The sequence below is a fragment of the Paramormyrops kingsleyae genome, chromosome 2, assembly GCF_048594095.1.
Source record: "Paramormyrops kingsleyae isolate MSU_618 chromosome 2, PKINGS_0.4, whole genome shotgun sequence".
Classification (NCBI taxonomy): Eukaryota; Metazoa; Chordata; class Actinopteri; order Osteoglossiformes; family Mormyridae; genus Paramormyrops; species Paramormyrops kingsleyae.
The window spans coordinates 35,109,048-35,121,839 of NC_132798.1; the positions used below are offsets into that span (position 1 = coordinate 35,109,048).

At 44.1% G+C, this 12,792-nt stretch overlaps 1 protein-coding gene across 1 annotated transcript in view; it reads right to left on the reverse strand.

The window, feature by feature from the left end:
• Window positions 1-12,175, reverse strand: part of fam222aa (family with sequence similarity 222 member Aa) — a 64,911-nt gene extending 52,736 nt beyond the window's left edge. The window contains exon 1 of the mRNA XM_023833407.2: window positions 11,168-12,175. The gene's annotated coding sequence lies outside the window, so the exon portion shown is untranslated. The remainder of the gene's footprint in view (window positions 1-11,167) is intronic.
• Window positions 12,176-12,792: the final 617 nt, after the last annotated feature.

The following is a 12,792-nucleotide window of genomic DNA, read 5'->3' on the forward strand; positions in this document are numbered from 1 at the left end:
CATTACACCTCACTCGCTGGGACTTTGTTTACAAGGAGCCGTAAATAGGCCCCTTCCCTCCCTCGGAAGCGCGCCGGGGAAAGGGGGGGGGGGGGGGGAGCCCGCGGCGGCGCAATCTGTCTGCCCGCACGTGCGGCGGCTTATTCAAACAAGCGAGGAGCGCAGAGGCGATCGCCGGCAGCTTGCGGACGGGGGAGGGAGGAGCGTCCCGCTGGCCCTGACCTCCGAGGCAGGATGGCGTAGGATGGGCAACGCGACACTGCTAAACCTTAACTAAAACCCTTAAATTAAAAATCATGGGGGACACGACGTTCACAGGCGGCTTCTGTTACAGGAGCTGGAACTTCGTATCCTGGAGGGATCAAGTTACGCGTTGTTCACCTAATTTGTCTAAATGCTAGAGAAGGCCAAAAAAAATGAATGGAGGGGGTAGTTAAATAAGTCATACAAGGAGATTTCAAACAGGAATTGTGCTCCTGCTGCACACATTGCATATTTGACCGTTTCTATACCATGGCCTCACACAAGCAAACAATTATAGTGGGACCTATTCTATCCACACATTCCATTCCGGAATGTCCATTGCGCCTCCACAGAAATACAGAATGCGTCTCTGTGACATCAGCCCTCTGGTTCATTGAGAAATGCCTGTGCCTGGCCAGGCAGGCTTTCCCACAGACACACACACACAAAGACAGACCCATAGAAGGCACACACAGATATGATTTGCAAACATAATTCTGCATACATATCCATTACACACATTTTGAGGGACCGCAACACTTCAAGCCAGATGAACTCTTCTGGATTAGTCAACATAAAAATTTATGCAATGATCAATATATAAGGTCTCATGCAATGTCTATGATACAATCCTCTTATGAGTTGCAATGACAGGCGGATAAAAAGGGAGCCTCTCTGGCGATTGGCCTGTAAGTGGCAGTGAGACGTTCTGTCCAGCCTTTGGAGCAGAACCTCAGCGGGATCCCATCAGTCCGGGACGGACAACCGGCCTGGTGACAGCTGGGCTGCTGTGCGGAAACGTGCCTCAGAGCTCACGGCAACTCGCACGGATGGGGGGGGGGGGGGACTGAACACCTGGGGCTGGATTAAATCTGCTGGAACAAGGCAGGCAATCGAATTCAGCGACAGAACACGAAGACCTCCTGTGGAAAGGGGGGGGGGGGGGGTCAGATCACAGCAGGAGCTTGGGTCTTGCAGCCAAACGGAATAACACACTACCAAACCTCCCAACTTACCGGGGGGCACCTTTAAATTCCCCATTAGCTAATCCAACACTCTGCCTCCAGTCAAACCCACACTGGCCCAATATGACAACTAAAACTAACCAACGTAAACAGGTCAGTCAAAGCCACCAACAGGTTAGTGTGGTACAAAACACTCCAAAAACCAACAGTTTATTTCCTTAATAAAGGGTAAAATAATACAAGAACCAAATAATAGAAATAAAGTTGCACGTTACACAGTGAGGTAAACGGCAGAGGGGGCAGAGAGGAGACCTCAGTGCTAGTGGTATGTAAGTGGCTGGGGAAGCGTGGCTCAGGTGAGGTGGCGTTACTGCTCAGGGTCTGTACAGGCTTGGCTGCTCTTCCTGTGCCAACAACGCAGTTTTAAACATTTAGTGGGACAAAAATAAATAACAACGTTTGCAGCCAATGCATCACCTGCTATCGGCTCCATTCAGAGTATTAATTAACCTCGACTGGTCTCAGTGCAGAATGCCCCCCCCCCCCCCCGGCTCCCCTTAAAGTAAGCAATACTTAAAAAAAATACATGCTGCCAACAGAGCACTAACACAGAAGCCAACCTTATGCCCGCAAACTCCCAAATATTTGCTTTAATTTCCCCAAAGTCAGACAGTAAGGAGGGACGATCCATTATTCAGCGTGGGGGTCAGTGCTTACCTTCAACTTAATAAAAAATGTTTATAAAACAGATACGGCCTCGACCGGGATCCCCCCTCCCCCTTCACATTTCCTAGGGACATTTGCATGACGTGAACCTCACTTAATGATCCCCGCTTGTCCACTAGGGGCAGCATGGGGGGAAGGGGCGGGGGGGGATGTAAAAAGCCTGGTTACCAGAGAAGGCAACTCTGACTTTCCGGTGCAGAATGGGTCAGGCCGCCCTCTGCCTACAGCATAGCACCTGCTTCCCTTTTCCTCCACAAACAGAACCACTCTACTACACTGTCAGAAGAAAGGGCACTACAAAAACCATGTACACATAGACGATCACATATGAGGTCTCCATCCAAGGAGATTACTCCAGACACAGGAGATGGGGGGGGGGAGGGGGGGTCGGGGTTGTTGATCAGTTGCAGCCTTTAGGACCAAAAAGAGGGGACCAGCTGGCCAGACAGCCCCCCCCCCCCCCCACCATCCAATTCTGAGACTTCAGACCACACCCCCACCCACCATGCTCACGTTACATCACACAGAGATAAAGGACAAAGCAATCGGTCTTCACACACAAGCAGGTTAACACAATAAGGCTGGCTTTGCGAGGGAGGCAGGGGGCCGGCAGAGACGCAGCCAGTCTGGCTGACTGTGCACACGTTTGTCTCCCTGCCGCTCGCTTTCATACGCCTGAATGCGCAAGCCACGCATCCGCTGGGCGTGTCACGGGGCTTCGACCCAAGCTTAAGAAAACGACAGAACTCCCAGCTGCAAGCAGAGTGGCAATGAAGAAACATCGCCACACGTGAGCCAGCCCAGTAGGGGCAGACAGATGAAAAAGATATTTAAGGGAAAAAAACAAGGAATATGAACCTTGAAAGACTCACACAAGTTAACGTCTCCCTTTGTTGTCTAACCCGTTGCTTTGGTCTCGCTTGGCAACACTGGACGGTGTTTCTGGTATTTTACACTAGTCTGGTAGGGATGAAGCCCTGGTGTAGTTTTGATCTGACAAGCTTTCCTGATGTTCTAACAACGTTTAGTATGGGCGCTTGCTAACTCGCCCTCCTTCCTGATAACGCACTGAAAGCACAGCCCTACGCTCATGACGTATCATCCATCTCACTCGTATGTCACTTTGGACAGAAGTATCAACTAAGTAAACCAACGTTAATTATTTTTTTTATGAGGTCGCAGGTAGGGCATCACAAAGACGAAACTCCATTTAATTAAGTCACTTGCAGAAAAGCCTGAAATTACACCATTGAGTCGCTGCCATTCTCACCACTCTCTGCAAAGTCCCACCTGAAGATAGGGCTCCCTTCTCATGGCTGCTAACATATCATAGCAGTCATTTGCTATTGACTGCCCACCACCCCCCATTGGTATGATCCATGCATACAGATTAAGGAACCAATCAGCAGAACTACTTCCTGGAGCTCATTTATTTGCAGGGGCAATAGCCTAATACCTAGTGAACCATGATCCATAAATTATTACCTTCCATTTACACCATGGTGGAAATACCACCACCCCACACGACCCATATGCTGTAATAGAGGCTTTTTTAGAGAACTGCAGCCACAGAGGACATAAACACATGTGTCCATAGTAAACTGGAATAATACTTAACCCAACACTTTGCTTTAATAATCTACAATAAAAATCTTTTTTTCCGGTTCAGCTGTTCTTTGACAAAAGTGCCACTCAGCATTTGAACAAGGACTCTCCACTTTTTGCAGGAATAAAAAAAAAAAAAAACGTACTGCCTAGACTGCATCCCAGAGAAGAAGCGTTCTTCTATCCCTAAGAAATCTCCAAGACATCACAAGAGCTCTCCATTAGGAAGGCTTAAAGGTCCAGTTACATGAAGAAATGGGACCTGGGAGAGCATGAGAGGCAGAACATTAAACGAACACAGGGAAATCTGTAATGCTCTCGTAGTGCCTTGCTCAGATCTTCAGGCTGAATGTCTCCTTGAAAATCTGGAAAGTAGAATCGCAGACCATCTGTGCTTTGGGTGAGGAGGATTCCCCCCCCCCCAAACCAGCCCACAAAACCACTCCATCTTCTGTAAGTACCCTGTGGCTGGAAGCCTTGTGCACCTTTGTAGTGATCCAGGCCTGGCTTTCAAAGGCAGGAGAGCCATCGTAACAAGAGCAGCTCCCACCGCAGCGCCCTGCAGCAACGGCAAACTCGCATTAAAGAGACGACTGGGAAGCATTAACATCCAGTGCAAACTAAATCCTCCCAGACATCTGAAAAATCAGGTAAGACTTTTATGGAGGTTTTAATGAGCAGAAACATTATATGTTATATTTATATACTCACACACACACACACATTCAAACTGGAAAAAGGATCAAAGCTTACAAATTTACCTTAAAAATAGATTAGCTGGCTACTTGGGTTTAAAAATATGTAAACAGAAAAAAGCCCATAAAATCTAATATAAATATATTATAAAGAAATTTAATAAATCATAAAAAATGAAGTGTTTAATTCAAAAGAAATTTATTTGCAAAAGAATTCAGTTCAGTAGGTTTGTTTGCTGCTATAATGCATGTTTTCTCTCCAGAGAGGAAAGGACTTCACACCTGTGCGGCTTGACACACACACACACACACACACAGGCACGTGTCATCCTGTGTGATGACAAGGTAGAGTAGATTCATCACACTCTTATCATGAACAAGCCCAGTGTGCAGGAATTGTAAGCTCCAGGTTCCTTTACCATCGCCACAGTGAACCAATTTATTTTTATATGCATGTCACACGTGTATCAGAGGTCATCGCAGCCAGGAGTTCAGTTACAGATATCAGAACAGCGAGAATAATTTGATCTGTAACCTCTTTTTTGTTTTACTGAGAAAAATCCATACCTCTTCACACCTTTTTAAATATATCCATTGCTGTCACTGTTATCGTTTTATCTTAGCCCAAAGCAACTCATGCAGTTTACGGATTTATACAGCAGGACGTTTCTATTCAAGGCTCTTGGGCTCTTCTAGGATTTAGAATTTACTGTGTCGCCATTTGCTGCCCAAAAAGCTCTTCTGGAAAGGAATCGCAGCGGAATTTCAGGATTTTTCTCAACATGCAGGAAGAAAATACATTTTAAATACAGAACGAGTTGCAAAATTAGCATGTTGTCCCCACACAATCAGGGCTGTGGAGTCGGAGTCGGAGTCGAGTAGTCGGAGTCGGAGTCGGAGACAATTTTGGGTACCTGGAGTTGGAGTCGGCAAAAAGTTAACAGACTCCGACTCCGACTCCTACTAAATTTAAATGGGAATTAAAAAAGTAAGTTGAAATGTCCCAATTCACAAACAGTCATAATGAACTACTTCTCTGCTGTAAGAATAAAGCCCAATGCATGCAGTGCATAATGTTACCACAAAACGAACATGTCAAGTAACCATGAAGCATGCTTTTCATTGACTGTATGCGTCACTATATGGGATGTAATGCACAGGTAAGGTGCGGCACCGCTTTCCATTGTGTCGTGTTCCACTGTTACAGGGAACTGTGAACCTAGCCTAAAGCCCCCCATACATTTACAGATGCACTGCCGATTTTTCGGCCGTTCAACGAGTCATCACGCGTCAAACGCCTGAAAAATCACCTGGTGTGTTCTCAGCTCCGTCAGCTCCCCTTCGCTATGCGCTACCCTTGAAACCTTGTTTTCATTGTGTTTGTCTTTAATCTGGCATTATAGTAGAGTGTTGGCTTCCTAGCCAGTAGTTCTGTGGTGAAATGACATGTATGTTGCCTTCCTTTCCTTCAATGGATGTAGAAAATACATTAGCATAGTATATACATACAGAGGAGTCGGAGTCGGGGAGTCGGAGTCGGAAGATTTAGAAACTGAGGAGTCGGAGTCGGAGCATTTATCTACCGACTCCACAGCCCTGCATACAATGCCCATGCACTGTTTTTACAGAGGGTAGAATAAAATTTCAGAAATTAAACACTATGTGGGAAGAAAGTAATTTGCAGATGCTACAAACACCAGACAGAAACCAGACTGCGCTAATGTAATCGCTTACACCCCTGACAAGTCCACAGACCCCCCCGCTCCCCCCAGCATTTTCAGAGCTGTAACAGAGCTCAAAGGTGAGCCGTTTTCGCCCCCGCCTTGCCAGCCCTCTGACGTGCCCGCATGAACCGGTGGTGTGAGGACACCAGACAAATTAGCTCCAAAGAAAAATGTTTACGTGCAGGCAAGTCACTCAGACGAGGACAGAACGGAAATTGGCAAAGCGACAGCACTCATTAAATATCACTTTTTTTCTTTGACTTTAAGACCATTTTTTTTGTCTGTGGCAAGGAAGTCAATCACTCTCAAAAGAGGCCAGTTTAGTGTGACATAACACTAAAACAGATGAGTGTATAAATTTACCTGGGTCAGGCCCCGTTTGAGGCTGACATTTCATAAATACCAAACTTTAATCAGGACAAAGCTTCTCTACAAACAAGTTTGCTGCAGAACTGTTTTGGGTGATTTAGAGGAAATTTTCATGCAGTTAATGGGGAAACAGAAAATTACTTAAGTAATGCTCTGTTACGTAAGTTATCATATAAAAAGTGCACATGAAACTACAAATGATAATATTTTAAACTGTTACTCTTTGTTGGACCCTGAGAATCATTACGTTTACATCCTTTCACAATATCACCAAAATAACAATGACATGTAATCCCGGAGACAGAGATCCACAATTATGTACCTAACCCTGACCTCCAATGAAATCCAGAAGGTGAAATTTAACCCCAACTGTGGAACAAAAGAAAACCAAAACATTGTCAACCTTTCTTGTGCACAAAAACATTCCAAAAGCTGATGGCGATACCACGTCATTGGACCATAATTGGCTAGACACAAACATCACGGTGAAGGCATTATAGGGCGTCGGAGGTGAACACCTGAGTGCTCTGTGGTAAATCTGCACGGAGCCTGAGGATGTACTCCGGACAGGCCTCAGCGGCCACCATGGGGAACAGCAGGGCACCAACCCAAAGCTCGCCCGAGGCCCCAGGGCACGATGGGCAGACCAGCGCCCCCTGTCTCATTTCTGCCACATCGCCCAGCACACATCAAAACTGCCCTGCAGACCAGCCCTCGAATCACTCCACAGAAATGTTCTCACAGCAGGCAGCCCCATAATAAAACAGTTATCTGAAGTGAAACTTGCTCCCAGGACTTAAGACAAAAAACGTCAATTTCACCGGCTTTTATCCCTATTCATATTGTGAATCCAGATGAATTAAGGGGTTCAGCTGGACACAGGCAGGCAAAATCTTAGAAAAACATTTTCCTACACAAAAAAAAGGAATTGAAGCTTTAAAGTGGCATACCACAGAAGGAGTTTATAAAGCATTCCTCGTGTTATTACGAGAATAAAGATAAACAAACCTCAAACTAAGCTTCAAATCAAGTGTAACCTGTTTAGGTTTGTATACTAATGAATATAAATTAAATAAATAATACTAACGGCATCTAATAATCACAATGAACTATTATATTCACTGTATGTCTGATATGCACTGCAGCTTTACATTTTTATATCTGTAATCACAAAAGGCTGGATTAAACTGTAACCCATCACACCATCTCAGCAAAATCATCATCCCGTCCCTGTCAGCTTATAAGATGAAATTTGAAAAGCTGCAGATGAACACAACAATTCAGACCCTTAGGAATCAAAGCATTCCAAAGTTCCTCTTCTGGAGCACAAACCACGTGCAGTTTTTATGGACCTCATAACTTGTAAATAGCACCATAACGCCAATAAAACAATTTTGCTGAGCGACACCCTGCTTCAGTGTAATGTAAGGCCACTAAAACAGCAAGTCATTGGTTTGCCAATTGCGCTACTTTCGTCAGGAATTCTTATTTTCAGGATTTTGCTTCGTTAGGCTTACAGAACACAGGCCATATTAGCAAGCAAACACACCATACGTTTCGAACAGTATCCAAATTCCTTATTGACCAGTGGATTAACGCCAGGAACACATGCGAGACGTTAGGTCCTGCTCCCTGTTTGTTCACAAAAACATCGCTAGAACAGATTGTGGGTGCTTAAGTTCAAGGACGTGGAACCACAAGAACAAACACTGCTTTCGAAAGGAGTCACAGATATCAGCAGAGATACAGGTCCAGCAGTGAGGTTCAGAGCTACAGGTTGGCAGTAAAGCCTGAGGAGGCCTGTCATGCAGATGGAGCTGTTTGGGGAACCATCAAAGGGGAGCGGAGGGGTTAAGGAGGGAGGTAGAACAGTGGTTTGAACTGGGGGGTCATTTAGGGACCGGCTAAGCTGTTCACCAGACACAGAAAAGCCAAACTGATCCATTGGATTTCCGGAAAACACCACTGCTTGTTTGAGATGGCTTGCCATAAAAAAAAAGCCAAAATAAAACCAATAATAATGAAAATAAAAATAAACAGACAGAACAGGAAATTAAAACAGTGTTATGCTTAGGATATTCATGAACGTCTTTGCTGTTCAGCACATAACACTTTTCGATGCCAGTCGAAATATCAGTTATTGTTTTTGACAAACAAGTAAAATGTACGAATACACAAATTAAAATGCTCAAATCTATCATTTAATACAAAGGCAGTTCCCTAAAGCACAGAACTTTTCAAAATAGTTTTTGCCTGCCAGAGATTAATAAGAGCTAAGGCTTATAAAAGACACTTCAAATAAAAAAATTAATAAAAATATTAAGTAGGGAATTAAAACTCCACAAGACCACAAAGTTAGTTTACCTGTCTGGGAAATTTAGTATAGAAAAGACAAGGGAAAATTCATCCCTTGACAAATTAAGCTCTCCTGGGCAATAAATACGAGCTTGGAAATATCAACACCAAAAATTGGCGTAGGAGATCAGCCACCGCAGAAATTAGGCTACACGGGCCGCATTTGCTCATCAGATAAATGATGCAAAGCGAGGGCATAAAGATGACATTTTGACACTCCCCCCAACCCAAATACCCGCAGGACAAGCTGTGGCATGTGACGATGCATTAAGTACCTGTTTTATTCAGCGGTAGAAAGCAGCATGAGTGCGGCAGGTGCTTTGACTAGATACCGCAGGCGCTAAAACGCTTCCCCGCATAAGACCCGGCAAACTCCGGTGTCAGCACCGAACGTGGCGCGCCCTGGGGCGCCGGCGCAGCGCCGCGCCCCCCCGGTCCCGGAGCAAGGCTATGTCAAATGACGCTATCACCGCAGCAGCAACGTGGCACGGTCACAAAACCGGTACACCAACGTCGGCAGCATGTCGCATCTTCATCGAGTATTAACTTCGTTTTAGGGGAAAATCTATTTTCATAGCTGTCACCTCTTTAATAACCTAAAATAACCCATGTATATTACAATAAAAGTCGATTGAAGTTTTCCCCCGGTCATATATACTCTTGCATGAGAAATTAATTGCAAAAACCCATCTAATATTAAACCACGAACGTAATAATTTTAAAGTCCTCTGTGACCACGTCCGGGATACGCGATTAGATGAATGGATGGATTGAATTTAAAAGGCAACGGCATTACATTTCCTGAAAACTTAATGAACGAAAGACAAGCAACAGATCTATTTCAATCATAAAACAAAGAACAAAAATTGCACGGCGAAACAAGAATACAAAATTTATTTCCATTCCAGTTGGCCTCATATTTAATTAATTTTGACATAAGGTAAGACGTCAATGGTAAAGAGAGAACTGTCTATGGTTTTACAGAGATGACGGTTGTGATACATTGGGGTTTTAGTCAATATATGCTTTTGGGTAGTATAGGCTAATATTTGCATTGCTATGACTGAGAAAATAGTAGTTCACAAACTCCTGACGGCTATTTCTCACACCGAGAAAACTAAAATTCAGATAGAGCAAAACAGTTAGACTACTTAAATAAAAGGTAAAACGTGCTATTTCGAATAAAGAGGGAAAATGGGAAAATATTTTATATATTTTTTAATTTAAATACGGTCACAAGTTGCAGGCCCACTTGAGACATAACTCCGTGTTACATTATCCAAATTTGATTATACGCATATTTTAAAGCGAATCTTTTACACAGCAAAACTGCTCTTAAATCTTATGCAAAGCTAAAAAAAGAAAACTTAATGAGGATGAGAAGGGGTGCAACAAATTTTGATTATAAACAAAAACATACTTTAACGAATAATCTGAACGGCAAAAACATGAACTTACAAAGCGACAAAATAGCCTACTTTCAGTTATTCTTCATAAACGAAAGTTTTTTCCTCTCTCCTACCCCCAGTGGACTCGTGTTCGTAGTTAACTAAAACCACAGACATGTGGCTCCGGGTATCCTTTAACCAGACTACTTTCAAGTGTGTTTAAAGATTAGATCAGATCGTTGCGATGAACAAACAGCCCTCTGTTCTTGGAAAATGCACCAATTTGCGTATACAGCCGGAGGGCACATCATATTGGATGTTAATACATCCAAATAATATATTTTCTCCCCCTGAACACCGGCTTGTGTCGTGAGATGCCGCTCAGCTAATATATTCGTTGTTTTTGATTGTGTTTCGTCGGATCTGTCATTTACTGAAACAACTTACAGCTAGGAGTCCGGGAGCGGTCAGTTTTGGGGTAAACAGCAATTCTTGCCCCCGTCCAGCTGAATACAATCTGGCACAATGGGGGCATGAAGAGGAGAATTTCACACTTTAACTTAAGAGGCTTCACAGCAGACAAATATTGGCTAGCCTCTGTCCCCGGGGTGAAATGCACCCATAGATCCCGGCAATAGAGGTAATTGTAGGGGATCCAGAGGCGGCTGTAAAGGGTGACTATTCCACTTCAAAGCGGCTCCCCATTAGCATTCACGTTCTGACACCTTGCTTTTTTACAACACTTCCTTTATTGCCAGGACTGCACACCAGCCCCCCCACCCCGAAAACGATCAGAAGTTCCGCTGAAAGGGTCGGTCGCAAAGCCCCCCTCGCCTCGCCGCCTGGCTCCCACCGGCCATATAAGACGCAGGTCATTAAAAATGAGGAATGTGACAGCGGGGGTGGGGGGGGGGGAGCAGCCGGTGCGTTTATGCGCTCCGTCCCCGGGCGTGCGTGCGCTCACAAGCCGCTTCCCGCAGCGGAGCGTCCGCCGGCTCGAAGCTGACGCGCACTTTCGGCTGAAATGGCAGACGGGCAAGTCCGCTCCCTTGGCCAGGAAAAAAGGTGAGATGTAGAAAAAGTGGACTCATATTTACCATATATCGCTTGGAGGTGCAGGCTAAAATCCCATGCAGGTTGTTGCGTCGGCAGGTCCGCTTCAAAATGTTGAGGTCCCAAAAAAAAGCAAAGGTTGCATCCCGTACTCCACAATTAAGCAATAATCCTAAACCTTTTGTTATTACTGTATCACTCCCTTAGAGCTATAACTGACACGTTTGTCTTCCTTTTCCAAATAGATAATCAAAATATCTTTGGGGGTAAACACGATATCCAAATTAAGACTTGCTTTTCCCCCTATATACGAATCCAGGCGGATTAACCTTATGATCTGAATAAAAAAATAAACAGGAAAGGAAAAGCCCTAGATCAGCAATTCCAGGAAGGCGATGCGTTAATCGTTCCGATTAGCTGTCTCGGCTAACGCAAAGTATTGAAAATATCCAGTTCTATGGTCCAATGCCCTTTTGTATATGTCGGGTTTTTCTCCTCGGAGATGGTCTGAAATACAAGTTGGTATAAGCAAGAAGTTTGAAAATATATACTCAATAGCAAATATATCTTCTTCACCCCAGCCGATGATTGATACACACGACTAAGTGCTCTATAATTAAATTGGATTCCACCTGCTGTGTGCAGTTTTCGCAGTCAAGATAGCAAATTTAGGTACATTTGTTTAAGAAGAAAAAGCTGCAGGCAACCGAACAGCATTTAAGGCCAAATCCTTTTGATCAAACGCAACTAGCGGGGCGTAATGAGCAGTATGTTTTCTTGATAATAAAGCCCTGTTTGTCTGAACTGCCACTCCACGACTGGTCCTTCATCACTTGCTCGGAAACCTTGATTTTCCTCTTGATAAAAAAATAATCTCTGTTGAAAAAAATCTTGCTCCGGAATTCCAAATCCGACTGAATACGTCCGTGCGCAATTCTCCTTTATATAGTGTAAACAGTCTGCGCTTGGAGATCGTGCGAAATGAATTGTTTGGCTATTGCGCGCAGCTTACTAGTATGTATACTCTCCTCCTTGCCCCTGCACCAACCTGCCGAAACTGACAATAACCCGGAACGCTGCAGATTCTCACGGCTCCACGGACCGCCCACCAGCCAATCATTACACAGGGGGGGGACCAAAACGTTCCCACAGGTCGACCAATCATAGCCGCCAAAAGGCAGTTACCACGGTGACGCCGTCGGCGTCTAGGCGACAAGTTCGAGACCACGTTGTTCGCGAGCGGAAATATTTAAAGGAGTCAGAAACCGCAAAGCATTCGGTTTTATACCGTTGACCCTTTTCATGTTTGGAAAAAGTACATCTTTTATATTTTTTGCAGTCACTTTCATATTGCTTGACCTACTTTGTCATCAGCTCTGGGTGTATCATCATATTGTTTGAATCTATATTTAAAGAACATTTGGAAGGAAAATACGATGTGTGATTAAACGGATATTCAAAAGAATATTTAATTCTTACACATTTAAAAACAAATTATTCAGTTAAGTTCTTACTGTGAATTTTAATTATCACTTTTCAAAATGCTGCTCAACAGAATGTAGGACTACGTTATTTTGTTCTGATGCATATATAAAACATTAAATCTCTATTTTCGCTGAAGCATACGAGTAGAATAATTTAATAAAAACAGCGCTATAAAAACCTTAGT